This window comes from Adiantum capillus-veneris, chromosome 26, assembly GCF_014529385.1.
Source record: "Adiantum capillus-veneris isolate H3 chromosome 26, ASM1452938v2, whole genome shotgun sequence".
NCBI classification, from domain to species: Eukaryota; Viridiplantae; Streptophyta; class Polypodiopsida; order Polypodiales; family Pteridaceae; genus Adiantum; species Adiantum capillus-veneris.
In genome coordinates this window covers 15,777,307-15,790,919 of record NC_140956.1, presented here as the reverse complement: position 1 = coordinate 15,790,919, position 13,613 = coordinate 15,777,307, and positions in this window count along the sequence as shown.

Genomic DNA, 13,613 nt, shown 5'->3' with positions numbered 1-13,613 from the left:
TTTGTGATGGTGTAGCTTAAACATAGTAGCAATGTAGCTGATGATTGTTGATAGTGACAATTGTCATTTCTAAATCACATGTGTCTTATTAACACTTGCTAAATGATGTGCATCTCAATGGATATTTTGGAAACCTACATGAGCTTAATCATTCACTATCTTGTTAGTAAAACCTTTTCTATATCTTCAAACACATATTTACTGAAGGGCTAATATGATGATAGAATTTTTCCCCACTTAATTTTTTATTTATTTCACCGTCAATTATAGTTGGAGGTATGAGTTTTTCTAATCAGTTTAGATGTTTTGAATACATGGTTGAGACTTCAAATTATCTGGGTTTTATATGTGTTAAGCTTTACAACATTAATGATGATAGAATTTTTCCCCATTGAATTTTTCATTTATTTCACCGTCAATTATAGCTAGAGGTATGCGTTTTTCTAATCAATTTAGATGTTTTGAATACATGGTTAAGACTTCATATTATCTGGGTTTTGTGAATTGTGTATGAAATTCTCTAGATCATTTGAATTTGAGAACGTTGGTTGCCCTTGTTTGGATTAGTCCCAACTAGGAATAAATCAATTAGTTCAGTCTCAAAATCACATTGATCATTTTGCTTGTGTTGGAAGTTTATCTAGAGGTGAGTACTATAATTTGATTTTTGACCCATCATATACTCCAGGTAATATGAGTTTAGATAAGTCCTTAGCCTTACTATGCCATTGGAAACTACCCAATCACCCTCATATGGCTTAAACCAAACAATTTAGATTTGGCTTCTTAGGTTAAGTTTGGATCGATAAAGTAAGACTAAATCCCCCTTTTGAAATTGTCAAACCCTTAGCCTTACTATGCCATTGGAAAACACCCAATCACCCTCATGTGGTCTAAACCAAACAACTTTTAGATTTGTCTTCTTATGTTCAAGTTTGGATTGATAAAGTAAGACTAAATCTCCCTTCTGAAATTGTCAAACCTTTAGCTTGTTGTCATGCTAGTGCTTCCGTCTTTGTTGTACCACCTCTTGTTTTAAGATTTCTCTTTGTCTGATTTCATCCAGCTTGAGTAAATCATCTTATCTTTGCTTCAATTTGGTGTTACAATTAAGACCACACTCAATAGCTACCCTTAAACTGGAAAATGTGAATTCTAATGGAACCACTACATATGTTCTATAAACCATTCTAAATGGTATCATTCCATTAGTGATTTTATGAGATATTATAGATGCCTTGAAGCTTGAGATTCCAGTTATGAGGTTCATTGTGAACAATTTTGTTCAGAATATTTTTTATTGGCTTATTACTACTTTTAGCCTGACCATTACATCTAGGATAATAAGTTTTTGATTTGCAATGCTTTACGAAAAACATTTTTGTCGACATTTGAAACCATTTTCAGAGGATAGCCATACCAATGGATGATTATTCATAAATGAACCAAACTATGGATTTTTTTTTGTTATTTGGAAGTGCTTTGTCTTTGATCCACTTACTCACATAGCATGTTTCCATGACTATATACTTGTGCTTTCTAGGTATTATCTTCTTGAAGGGCCCCATGAAGTCTAATCCCCAATTCATGAATACTTCTAAGAGTTGGATGCTAGTTAAGGGTGTCATATCTACTGCACTTGGTCTGCCTGTTATTCAGAAAATATCGCATGTTTTGCAAAAAAATTGAACATTAGTCATTATGCTTTGCCACCATAGTCTAGCTTGTAAGATTTTCTTACGAGTTATTAGAGTAGAAAATTACTGTCGAAGCTCCCAATATGAGTTTCACTGATAATCTGCATTCTAACTTGAATTTCTCCTTAACACACCATCTGTTCCCAATCTATAGAGACATCCTCCAATTTGTATGAATTTCAGGCTTTTGAGTATAAGTGCCTTTTTACTATCCTAAGACCATTCTTCTAGTAGGTTCCCTTGTTGCAAGGAATGATAAATCTCTTACCACTCAAGATCTTGTTGCTATGATGTTGTTGTCTGAAATAATTCAATGTCCATTGGTTCACCCCTAGTGATGGTGATGAGATTCCTTTAGTGCTTCTTGAAAAAAAATCAATCCCACAATGCGTTGGAGGTTTATGAAATATTTTGAATTCAAATTTTAATAAAAACATTATCCATTTGATTAGCCTTTCTTGGATGACCACTTTATCGATCAAATATAGCTAGGCATGGTGATCCACATAGAAATATAGCTAGGCCTAGTGATCCACTGACAAATGAAACATTTTTCTTAGTAGAGAATGTTTATAGACTTGGCTACACTAAAAATCATTCCCAAGACTTTCCTCTTTGCGGTATACCCCATGCTCGGTCTTGATGAACCTTCTTCTAGAAAATACGTAGGATAGTTCAATATGTATGCATGTTGTGCTAGTATCATGCCCATCACCATTCTAAATGAGTCAACGTGTACATGAAAAATCACTTCCATGCTGACTTGGCAAAGTATTGGTTTTGTGCTACTTGCTATTTTTAGTGACTAGAAGGTTGCTTCACATCCCATAGACCAAAGATACTTGGCACCTTTTTGGGTTAATTCATATAAAGTTAATGCTTTTGCTGAAAACATATAGGCAAATCTCTTATAGAAATCAACATATCCTTGAAAAACTTTAGTTCAAAATACATTGAAAGGTGATACGACTTGCTAGACACATTTGAAATTTCTTTTTGGTCATTTCGATACCATTTTTGGCAACCCCATGGCCTAATAGCTATCCCTTCCATACCGTGACTACAACCTTAAAAGTGTTTAGACATAGTCTCTTCTCGCTGCATATGTAGGAAACCATTTTCAAAAACAATAGATGAATTTTCTTTGTTAAGTAGATAGTAAATTTGTCCACAAATATAGCCAAGATCTTGTGCAAGAATTCCTTAAAAATGTCCATCATGCACCTTTGAAATGTTGCTAGAGCATTGCATAGTCCAAATGGCATTACTAAATACATAAAATCTCTCCATTCAGGAATAAAAGTTGTCCTTTTTTTATTTATCTTTTGGAGCTATTTTCAAGTGATTATAGACACTATATCCATCCAAAAAACTTTACATCTTGTTAAATATATGTGGCAGTGATGTGTGTACACGCTTAATATTGTTGGGACACTTTTTCCCTCCTAAGAGGTTTTTTTCCCATGCATTGTATATTCGCCCATCACTCTAGGGCTACTTTATCTTTCTATTTGTGCACTAGGTAATATACTCTCTATTGTGTGCCTTGAACTTCTTCATCTCTTTTTCCCTCACTAGGAGGTTTTTTTCTCAGGCATTGTATATTCGCCCATCACTCTATGGCTATTTTATCTTTCTATTTGTGCACTAGGAAACATACTCTCTATTGTGTGTCCTGCATCCTTGCAACCCTAATTCCAAAAATTGGTATCAGAGTAGGTCACGTCCTCCTGGTGTTGTCGTCGGCACCCCTTCGCTCACGTTCTCAAATTTTCCAAGCTTTGATGAGCATCATCAGGTTGACTAGTACTTCGGTAAGCTTGTAGAGCTTGGTATGCTCATATTTTTCATTCGGACTCATCTCGGCCTTCGTTTCCACTACACGTAGTATTGGAGAGGCAATTTTTTCCTTTCGTGTAAAATTTATGTCGATGAAATTTTTGCATAGCAAGCCCATTACAATCCTATTTAGGTTGTTCTATATAGCCCATTACAATCCTCTTTAGGTTGTTCTATATAGCACATGTTGGTCTTACTTTTTTTTTCCTTGTTCAAGGTAGTTTTACATCAAGAACTTATCTCCGTGGTAGGAGGCATCTCTATCCTAAGAGGATCAATTTGTTGTGTCTTGCCAGAGCATGATCGCTCTAATTCTCCATCTACAGACATGCCGTGCTCCACTCTAGAGCTCATCCACAAAAGACATGTGTATAGTCTCTCGCTGACATGACTGTAATGTAATCGAGGCTATGTCGTCTCGCACCTCAAATACAAGCATAGGGTAGACCAAACCAAGCGTGCCTCCTCTCGCAATGACTAGCGAATGGCAATGCATCTAGACAAAGTGCTCTCTAAGTAGTACCTAACATCCATTGTCTCTCAAGAATCTCATAGAGATCAAACTTTGTGCGATCACAGGAACATAACACATATGTCGTAGCATATAATATGCACCACTGAGTAATGACAAGCATACATCTCTTGTACCCTCTATGTCATATGTTGATCCGTCATCAAGATGCAACATGACCAAGGCTCCCACTAGCAGAAGTGCTAAACCACTCACGACATGATGTGACACGGAACATTGCATATTCATCTAGCATCCATCAAGAGCAAGTGGCATCTCTATCAGACATAAAAGCAAGAGTAACACTAGAGGTAAATGTGACATCACCGTCACTAGCATACAAAGCTACCACTCTAGTATGTGTCAAAAACGTCTCTGCATCACGCATACATGTGCGCCGCTACCTCCTGAATCTAAAGCAACGATGTCTAATGTGCACTATGTGACCACAATTTCAACATCTCAAGGGTTGACATGAACTGTTAAGTATGGAGCCTGATTTACCCCTTGTCATTTTCTGTATTAAGAATGTACATTTGTAAGGCCCCCATTATAAGGAAAAGCCATCGTGCGTAAAGAAAAATCACTTGCTGAAAACCCAAATTTTCTTGGCCATCGTCGGAATATTATGGCCAGACGGCAGACGGAAAGTGATCGGACAACGGCCGATCGGTTGGCCGATGGCCGGTAGTCAATTGTTGGTGGCCGATGGTCGAAAGTCAATGGCCGGTGGATGGTGACCGAATTCAATGGACAGTGGCCAATTTCAAGATAAACGTGTCTTCTCAAGGGTGGCCACACATAAGCGCATTGGAGAGTCCAAGTCGGACTTGTCGACACAAGGACGGCTACACACGGCTGCTTCTCATGAGAGAGGGTAGTCCTTTTGGCCTATAATTGGAGGCCTCTTCTACATGCAAGGGCGGCTACACACGGCCACATCTCTCATGAGAGGGAATCCCTTTTGTCCTATAAAAGGAGGCCTTTTCTACACACAAAAACGGATTGCGAAACATTGTGGTGTTTTGTGAAGTTGAGGTGAGGTGGTGAGAGTGAAGCAAGGCGGGAGCTCAAAAGGGTATAATCCCTTTGTAATCTACTTCTTGTTTTGAAGTACTAAAGCCATTGAATGGCTGCTTTCCCGTGGACGTAGCCCTCATTGGGTGAACCACGTATATTGTGTGCTCTTTCTCTCTCTCTCTCTCTCTCTCTCTCTCTCTCTCTCTCTCTCTCTCTCTAATGTCTCTCTCTAATCTCTCATGTGTGAAAATTATATCTCTCCATTAAGTAAACTACTCAATTATCTACTTGGCTATGTCATATTCCCTAACTGGTATCAGAGCAAGGTTCGCTCATAGCTAAAGTATCTCAAGGAATTGAGTGGGAGTAATGGCGGAGGAAGAGAAGCTCAAGATAAAGAAGTTCAATGGCAAGAACTATCAACACTGAAAGATGCAGATTGACTATCTCTACCAGAAGGACTTTTATTTGCCACTAGACAGTCTTGCAAAGAAGCCCATAACAATGGCAGATGAAGCATGGATTTTCATTGACCGAAAGGCATTAGGAAAAATCCGGCTAAGCTTGGCGTCAATGGTGGCTCTCGACATTTTGAAGATGAAGACCACGGAGGACTTGATGAAGTCACTTGACGGTCTCTACGAGAAACCATCTACATCCAATAAGGTGTTTCTCATGAAGTGATTGTTTAATTTAAAGATGGCAGAGAATGGTTCAGTTGCAAAACACCTAAATAACTTTAACACCAACATAAGTCAACTTTCGATTGGTGAAAATCAACTTCGATGACAAAGTGCGAGCTCTCCTTATACTATCATCTCTATCGGATAGTTGTGATAGCCTTGTGATGGTTGTAAGTAATTCTAATCTCTGGCACAAATACTCTTAAGTTTGATGATGTTGTGGTGTTCTCCTAAGCGAATAAATGTGAAGGAGAAACTTAGGAGAATCATCAAGTGCTGCAATGTCAGTGGATACAAGAGGAAGGCCTAAGGAGAGGTTCAAAAACCAAACTTACACAAAAAGTGAAAAAAATATAGTTTAGGTGAAAAAAACGGAATCTCTTCTAACGTGATAAAGGCATAACTTTTTCCATGTTTGATGGTTGGAGAGGGAGAAGGAGAAGGGGAGAGGAAAGGGAGTGGGAGGAAGAGTGGCAGAGGGAGAGGGAGAGGGAGACTTAGAGGGAAAGAGAGGGATAGGACCGGAGAGAGGGGGGTTAGCGATACATACATGTGTGTGTGTGTGTGTGTGTGTGTGTGTGTGTGTGAGAGAGAGAGAGAGAGAGAGAGAGAGAGAGAAGGGGGGGGGGGGGGGAGGAACATGGAGATTGAGAGGGAAAGAGGGTGGAAGAGGAGAGTAAGAGATAGAGAGAGGGAGAGAGAAAGGGAGAATGAAAGGAAAAGAGTCAAAGAGAGATAGAAAGTCAGAGGGAGGGGGAGGGGGAGGGGGAGAGGGAGAGGGAAAGAGTCAACGAGAGAAAGAAAGGGATAGGGAGAGAGGGGAGTTAGAGGTAGAGAGTGTTGGGGTATAAAGCCCAATGTGGTCGCCCAGGTAAGTGGGCGGGCCGCCAGGTATGTACACATATTCTTTTGTAAAAACCTAATAAGAACTCACTATGCTCTACACATTACAGTAGAGCGAGTTCACCATATCATCGTGCTCTTCTTCTCGCACTCTCTCTCGCGTCGCACTTCCGCTCGTACTCCTTCAACGCGTATCAGAGCTCAGATCGAGGCTCGGGGCAGCACTGCAGGAGGCTAGAGTCACCAGCTCAGATTGGAGTGAAATTCGACAGGCCATCTCGGCCACCGTTCGGCTTCGACAAAGGTCATCTCGGCCACCGTTCAGCTTCGACAAAGGTCTGCGCAGGTCATTTTCGACTACGTGGTCTCGACGGGTGCAGATCCAACTCTGCAAATTTGGGGTTTTCGGCCTACGACTGCAGGTGCTGAGGATATCGACACTCCCAGAGTGTTGATTTGTGGCTGTCTACACATCGACGGACGGCTCACAGTTCTTAGAGGCATGTCACATACGACACGAGCGCATCTACACACAGACTGTAGGCGACATCCACTAGTTCATCAGGTTGATATTGGTTCAGAGGTTAGTTTACAGGGGAAACTCTGCCGAATTTTTCCCAGGAAAGTAAACTACTGTGAAGCGTAGCTATGGCTGGATCACAGGACTTCAATGTAGCAGACGAGATGTCGGCTTATCAAGCACGGTTAAAGCTTAGTGATCTTTATGAGAAGCAGAGTGCAGCTTCACAGGTATACTGGCTTAAGAAGCTTGTTGACTTGAAGATGAAAGAAGGGACACCTATGTCCAATCATTTGAATGAATTCAACACAATCTATAGTCAGTTGTCAGCTCAAGGTGTCAAGTTTGATGAACCTGTTAGAGCTATGTTCCTGTTGATCACATAACCGGAAAGTTGGGACACTTTTCGCACAGCTTTGAGTAATTCTGCACCTCCAGATGGTTTGAACATAGCAGGTGTAGAAGGAAGTCTGCTTACTGAAGAAACCAATAGAAAGACAATGGACAAAGGCAAAGGAACAGCCTTAGTTGTCAGGGGAAGGACCAAAGAAAAGTACAAAGGTGGAAAGAGGAATCAGTCTCGTAGCAAGTCCCGCAGTGCTAAAGGCAAGAGTGACATAGAATGCTACCATTGTGGCAAGAAGGGTCACATGAAAAGAGACTGCAGAGAATGGAAAGCAGAAAAAGGCAAAGAGAAAGCTGAAGACCATGGTGAGAAGAACAAGTCCTCATTGAAGATTCAAGAAATAAATGTGACAAACACTGTTGCAGTGGATAACAGTCTAGTGTCAGGAGACATCTACTTCTTGAAGAATACAATGGACTCAGCTCTTCTTATAGCATCTGATGGAAATGCATTGAGTGACTGGATTATAGACTCAGGGGCATCACTTCATGTGTCTCCAAACAAGGAGTGGTTTACCTCTTATGTGCCCACTAAAGATCATGTTTGGCTAGGAAATGGGCAGACATGTGAGATCTTAGGTGTTGGAGATGTTCAATTAAAGTTTCAGAATGGCTCTTCTTTCACGCTGAAGAATGTGAGACATGTTCCCGCAATTACAAAGAGCTTGATCAGCACAGGTTTACTTGATGATGTTGGCTACGTCACCACTTTTGGACAGAACATGTGGAAGATATCCAAGGGTTCTATGATAGTAGCACATGGAGTAAAGTTTGGAGGACTTTACATGATTTATGTATCAAATGTCTCTAAAAATGTAATCAATGTAACCGAGCAGCCGAACGTTTCTTTGTGGCATAGCCGGTTAGGACATATGTCCAAGAAGGGAATGGAAATCTTGTCTCGTTCTGGTTATTTGCCTGGCTTTTCATTTAATGATTTTGAATTCTGTGAACATTGTCTGTATGGTAAGCAAACACAGCAGCCACATAAGCATAGAAGCAGTAGAAGAGATACACAGTTGGCACTTGTTCATAGTGATCTGTGTGGACCTATGCCTAACCTATCTCTAGGGGGAGCTTCTTACTTTATGACATTTATAGATGATTACTCGAGGAAAGTATGGGTTTACTTTCTCAAGCACAAGGATGAAGCGTTTAGTGTTTTCAAAATGTTTGTGACACTTGTGGAGAATCAGAGTGGCAAGAAGCTTAAATGCTTACGCACTGACAATGGTGGAGAGTATGTTTCAAAGGCCTTTCAGGACTTTTGTGAGTCAAAAGGTATAAAACGTGAACTTACTGCTCCTTACAATCCTCCTCAAAATGGTGTTGCTGAGAGGATGAATAGGATCATACAAGAGAAGGTCAGAAGTATGTTGTCTAATGCACAACTGCCAAATGGGTTTTGGGCTGAAGCTGTATCAACAGCTGTTCATCTTGTAAATAGATCTCCTAGCAAGGTTTTGCAAAAGGATTCAGTGCCAGAGATGGTATGGTCAGGCAAAATTCCCTCATACAAGCATCTCAGAGTCTTTGGCTGTGAGGCATATACTCACGTTCCAAAGGAATTTAGGAACAAACTTGAGCCAAAGAGTAGAAAGTGCATCTTTCTAGGCTATGGTAATTCTGGTGAGATGGGGTACAGACTTTGGGATCCCGAATCCAGAAAGGTTGTGCGCAGCAATGATGTTCACTTTAATGAATCCAAATATCATTCTAAACCAGAGAGGGTTGAGGAGATTAGAAGAGTTGTCTTCCAAGAAGATGGACCTGCACGTGCAAGACAAAATGTCAGGGCTCAAGAGGAGCAAGGACAGGATAGATTGGAACCACAAGTTGTGGCTGAGCCTGAGCCACCTATTGTGCGTAGATCTGGACGTGTCACGCGACCTCCTGATAGGTTTGTTCCATCTATGAACTATGTCATGTTGACTGATTGCAATGAGCCTTCATGTTACAAGGAAGCAGTGCAAATGAAGGACTCCGGGAATTGGCAATTGGCCATGCAGTCAGAGATGACAGCTCTGCATAAAAACCAGACATGGAAGCTAGTTAAATTACCACGGGGCAAAAAGGCTCTACCCTGTAAATGGGTTTACAGGTATAAGATCACCGCTCATGATAGTCAGCCAAAGTACAAAGCAAGGCTTGTTGCCAAGGGCTTTAAGCAAGAACAAGGCATTGACTTTGATGAAGTCTTCTCTCCGGTGGTCAAAATGACTGCATTGAGATGCTTTCTTGCATTGGTTGCCATATTATATTTGGTCTTGCACCAAATGGATGTCAAGACAGCGTTCTTGCATGGTGATTTAGATGTGGAAATTTACATGCAGCAGCCAGAAGGGTTTGTTGAGAAAGGCGAGGAAGATTGGGTATGCCAGTTGTTAAAGAGTCTTTATGGCTTAAAACAATCACCGAGGGCATGGTACCATAAATTCCACAAGTTTATGCTTTCGCAAGGCTACAAATGTAGTGAGTTCGATCATTGTCTATATACAAAGAAGGCTAAGGATGGCAGTTGGCTGATCCTTATTTTGTATGTGGATGACATGTTGATTGCTGGCAAGCACTTGGAAGAAATTTCATCTTTGAAGTCAAAGATGGAAAAATCGTTTGACATGAAAGACATGGGTGAGGCAAGTCATATACTTGGTATGCGCATTGAGAGAGACAGATCAAAGAAGTTGATTTGGTTATCTCAAACAGAGTATATTGACAAGGTTTTGCAACGTTTCAATATGGAGAAGGGAAAGGCATTGAGTGTTCCATTGCCACCATATGTGAAACTTAGCAAACAAGATTGTCCTGTGTCTGAGGAAGAACAGGCTGAAATGGATAAGATTCCATATGCGTCTGCAGTGGGTAGTTTGATGTATGCAATGATTGCTACTCGCCCAGACATTGCATTTGCAGTGGGAGTAGTAAGTCGATACATGTCAAACCCAGGCAAGAAACATTGGGAGGCAGTGAAAGGAATATTGAGATACCTGAAAGCTACAAAGAGTATGCGTATATGCTATGGGAGTCAGGAGCTAAGTGTAAAGGGTTTTACAGACTCAAATTATGCAGGTGACTTAGACAACCGAAGGTCTACGTCAGGGTATGTCTTTACATTGGCTGGTGGAGCAGTATCATGGCGTTCTAGATTACAAGATTGTGTTACTCAGTCTACTACAGAGGCTGAATATGTTGCAGCATCAGAGGCATGCAAAGAATCAATTTGGCTTAATCGACTAGTAACAGATTTGGGAATCAAAGAAGAGATGCCTGTGTTATATTGTGATAGTCAAAGTGCTATACAATTGGCTCGCAATCCAGTTTATCACTCAAAGACAAAGCATGTGGATGTGAAGTATCATTTCATCAGGGAAATGCTCGAGGATAAGCAACTTCAGCTTGTCAAAGTTCACACCACAGAAAATCCTACTGATCTACTTACAAAAGGACTTCCCTCAGAGAGCTTTGCGCATTTTCGCAAGCAGTTAGGTGTAGGGTAGTACATCACTTCTCTACATCTCTTGTATATTAGCTTGTATAGTAGCTTCTCTCACACTTAAAGTACCACATTGGACTTTAAGTGGGAGGTTGTTGGGGTATAAAGCCCAATGTGGTCGCCCAGGTAAGTGGGCGGGCCGCCAGGTATGTACACATATTCTTTTGTAAAAACCTAATAAGAACTCACTATGCTCTACACATTACAGTAGAGCGAGTTCACCATATCGTCGTGCTCTTCTTCTCGCACTCTCTCTCGCGTCGCACTTCCGCTCGTACTCCTTCAGAGAGAGGTGGAGAGGGAGAGAGAGAGAGAGAGAGAGAGAGAGAGAGAGAGAGAGAGAGGGTGGGAGAAGAAGAAAAGGACCTTGAGGAAGGGAGGACGAGATGGAGGGAGAGTGATTGGAGGAATGGAGAAAGGTAGAGCGACTAGAGAGGAATTGGAGGAGAGGGAGAAGCAGACCTTGAGGAAGGGAGGACTAGATAGAGGGAGAGCGATTGGAGGAAATGGAGAAAGTTAGGGCGGCTAGAGGAGGAGATGGAAGATGTTGGAGGCGACGGCCGAGGATGAGCAGCAATAGAAGAGGAGGAAGCACATGGGCAGAGAGAGGGGAACGTAGGAGGAGGTGGAGGTAGGGAGGGCAGCCCTCCCAAGAAATAAAGCTCGCTCGAAGATCGAACTTGAAAAAAATCATGTTCTTTATATCACAAATAGATGAGATAGGTTCCCAATTTATCCATAAATAAACCAAAACCAAGGCCTTTACCCCATAAAAACAACACCTTTTTGGGATTACAACACTTGTCATGCCAGAGTTTTCGGTAGTATCCATTACGGTTTTACAAACCATCATGGTATTTATGTTCACAATAGTTATCGATTGGAGAAAACCATATTAAACATGTCTATAGCAAAACAATAGCATTTTTGTCATCATAACACCTGCCACTTTGTAGAGCTTTCCCAACAGAGGGGAATATCCATTACGGTTTTTTACAAACTATTACGGTTTAATCTATTAAAAAAAGGCACATTTAATACCACAATTACAACAAAAGAAACAAAAAATGAAAACTATATTAACATCTAAAACAATATCCGAAACCTGTAACAGTATCAAAATAAGATTAGTTATAAACATAACAGTGACGTTTTTCGTAGCACGATGGTATCACAACCCATCCCCAAACACTTAAGGCCTTAAAAAGTATGGTTAAGCCCTTAATCATCTACAGAAAGAAACCATTTCCATCCAGAGGCAACCCCCTATAATATGGGTCCCTTATAGGTATACATACAAACCAGAAGCTTTATGCAAAGAACTGTATTGAGTTAAGGTACCCTCCCTCCTTAATTACTTGGTGAGCCCAAGGCTCTTTTTCTGGTTTCTAAATGCAGAAGCCACCATGTGGCACTAGATTTAAATTTTTAAAAAAACATCGCTGCGGTGAAAAGCTCTAAAAAAACTACGCCATCACAAGCTACCAAACAAAACAAGTAACAATAAAAGCATTCTGCGTTGCTCTCAGCAGCAATTTGATGCAGTTCGCAGGTCCCAGAAGCAGCTCGAAGCTTTGTCTGTAGGCCTCCCATCACTCTCCAGTCTCCACACCTAAACGACACCGCATATCTATGATGGCGTCTCTGTTGCAGCCACTCTCTTTTTCTTCCTCCGGCACGGGTACTTTCCAGTGTCATCGCAGTAGCGCGCCACAATCCCTCAACTGCCTAGGAAGACCTCAACTGCCTTATGTTGGAAAGGAAAGTGCATAGGACAAGCCTGACGCTACAAACGGCAACACCCAACATCCAGAAGTTAATCCTCCTGAGGAAAATGTCAAGCAGAGCCACATGAGAACAAGCAAGAAGTAGATTGGAAATTAGATAGTGGTTTTAAGAAGCTCATGAGCAACTCCCTCCATAGAATCTACACTCAATTTGGAAAAGAAACGAGCAGAACAAAGACTTCTGCAGCTAGATCAAAAGGAAAGAGGTGGAAATTTGTTTTCAAGTTTAGTCAAGAATGCTTTGGTGAAGGAGAAGGAAAGATTAGACAAATCAGATCACCCAACTTTTAAAGCTCTTGATCTGAGCAAGTTACGAAGTTGTTTACTAGGTGAGCCAAAGGCTCTTCTGCCTCTATCTAGTTGCAAAGCCACGCCGTGGTAGAGCTTTAGAGCTTCAAATATAACTTTTTTTTTTAAAAAAAAGACCGTGAAAAGCGATGTTGGTTGGCAAGCAAACAAAATTAGTGTTGCAGGCTCGCAGAGGCACCAGTTCGGAGCTTCACAAAGGCAGCAGTTCGTAGGTTTGTAGACGCACAACAGTTCGGAGACGAAGCTTTACAAAGCCAGCAGTTCTTCAGGTAAGTCTCTGGACATTCTTTGCAAGAGGGACACACACACACACACACGCACACACGCACGCACGAACGCGCGCACACACACACACACACACACACACACACACAGATTCCATGCCAGAGGCTAGCGGGTGGCCACTCTTTGAGAGAGAGAGAGAGAGAGAGAGAGAGAGAGAGAGAGAGAGAGATGGAACTGTCATAATAACTAATATCTAATTCTCCTAAATGATTTTCTCATGT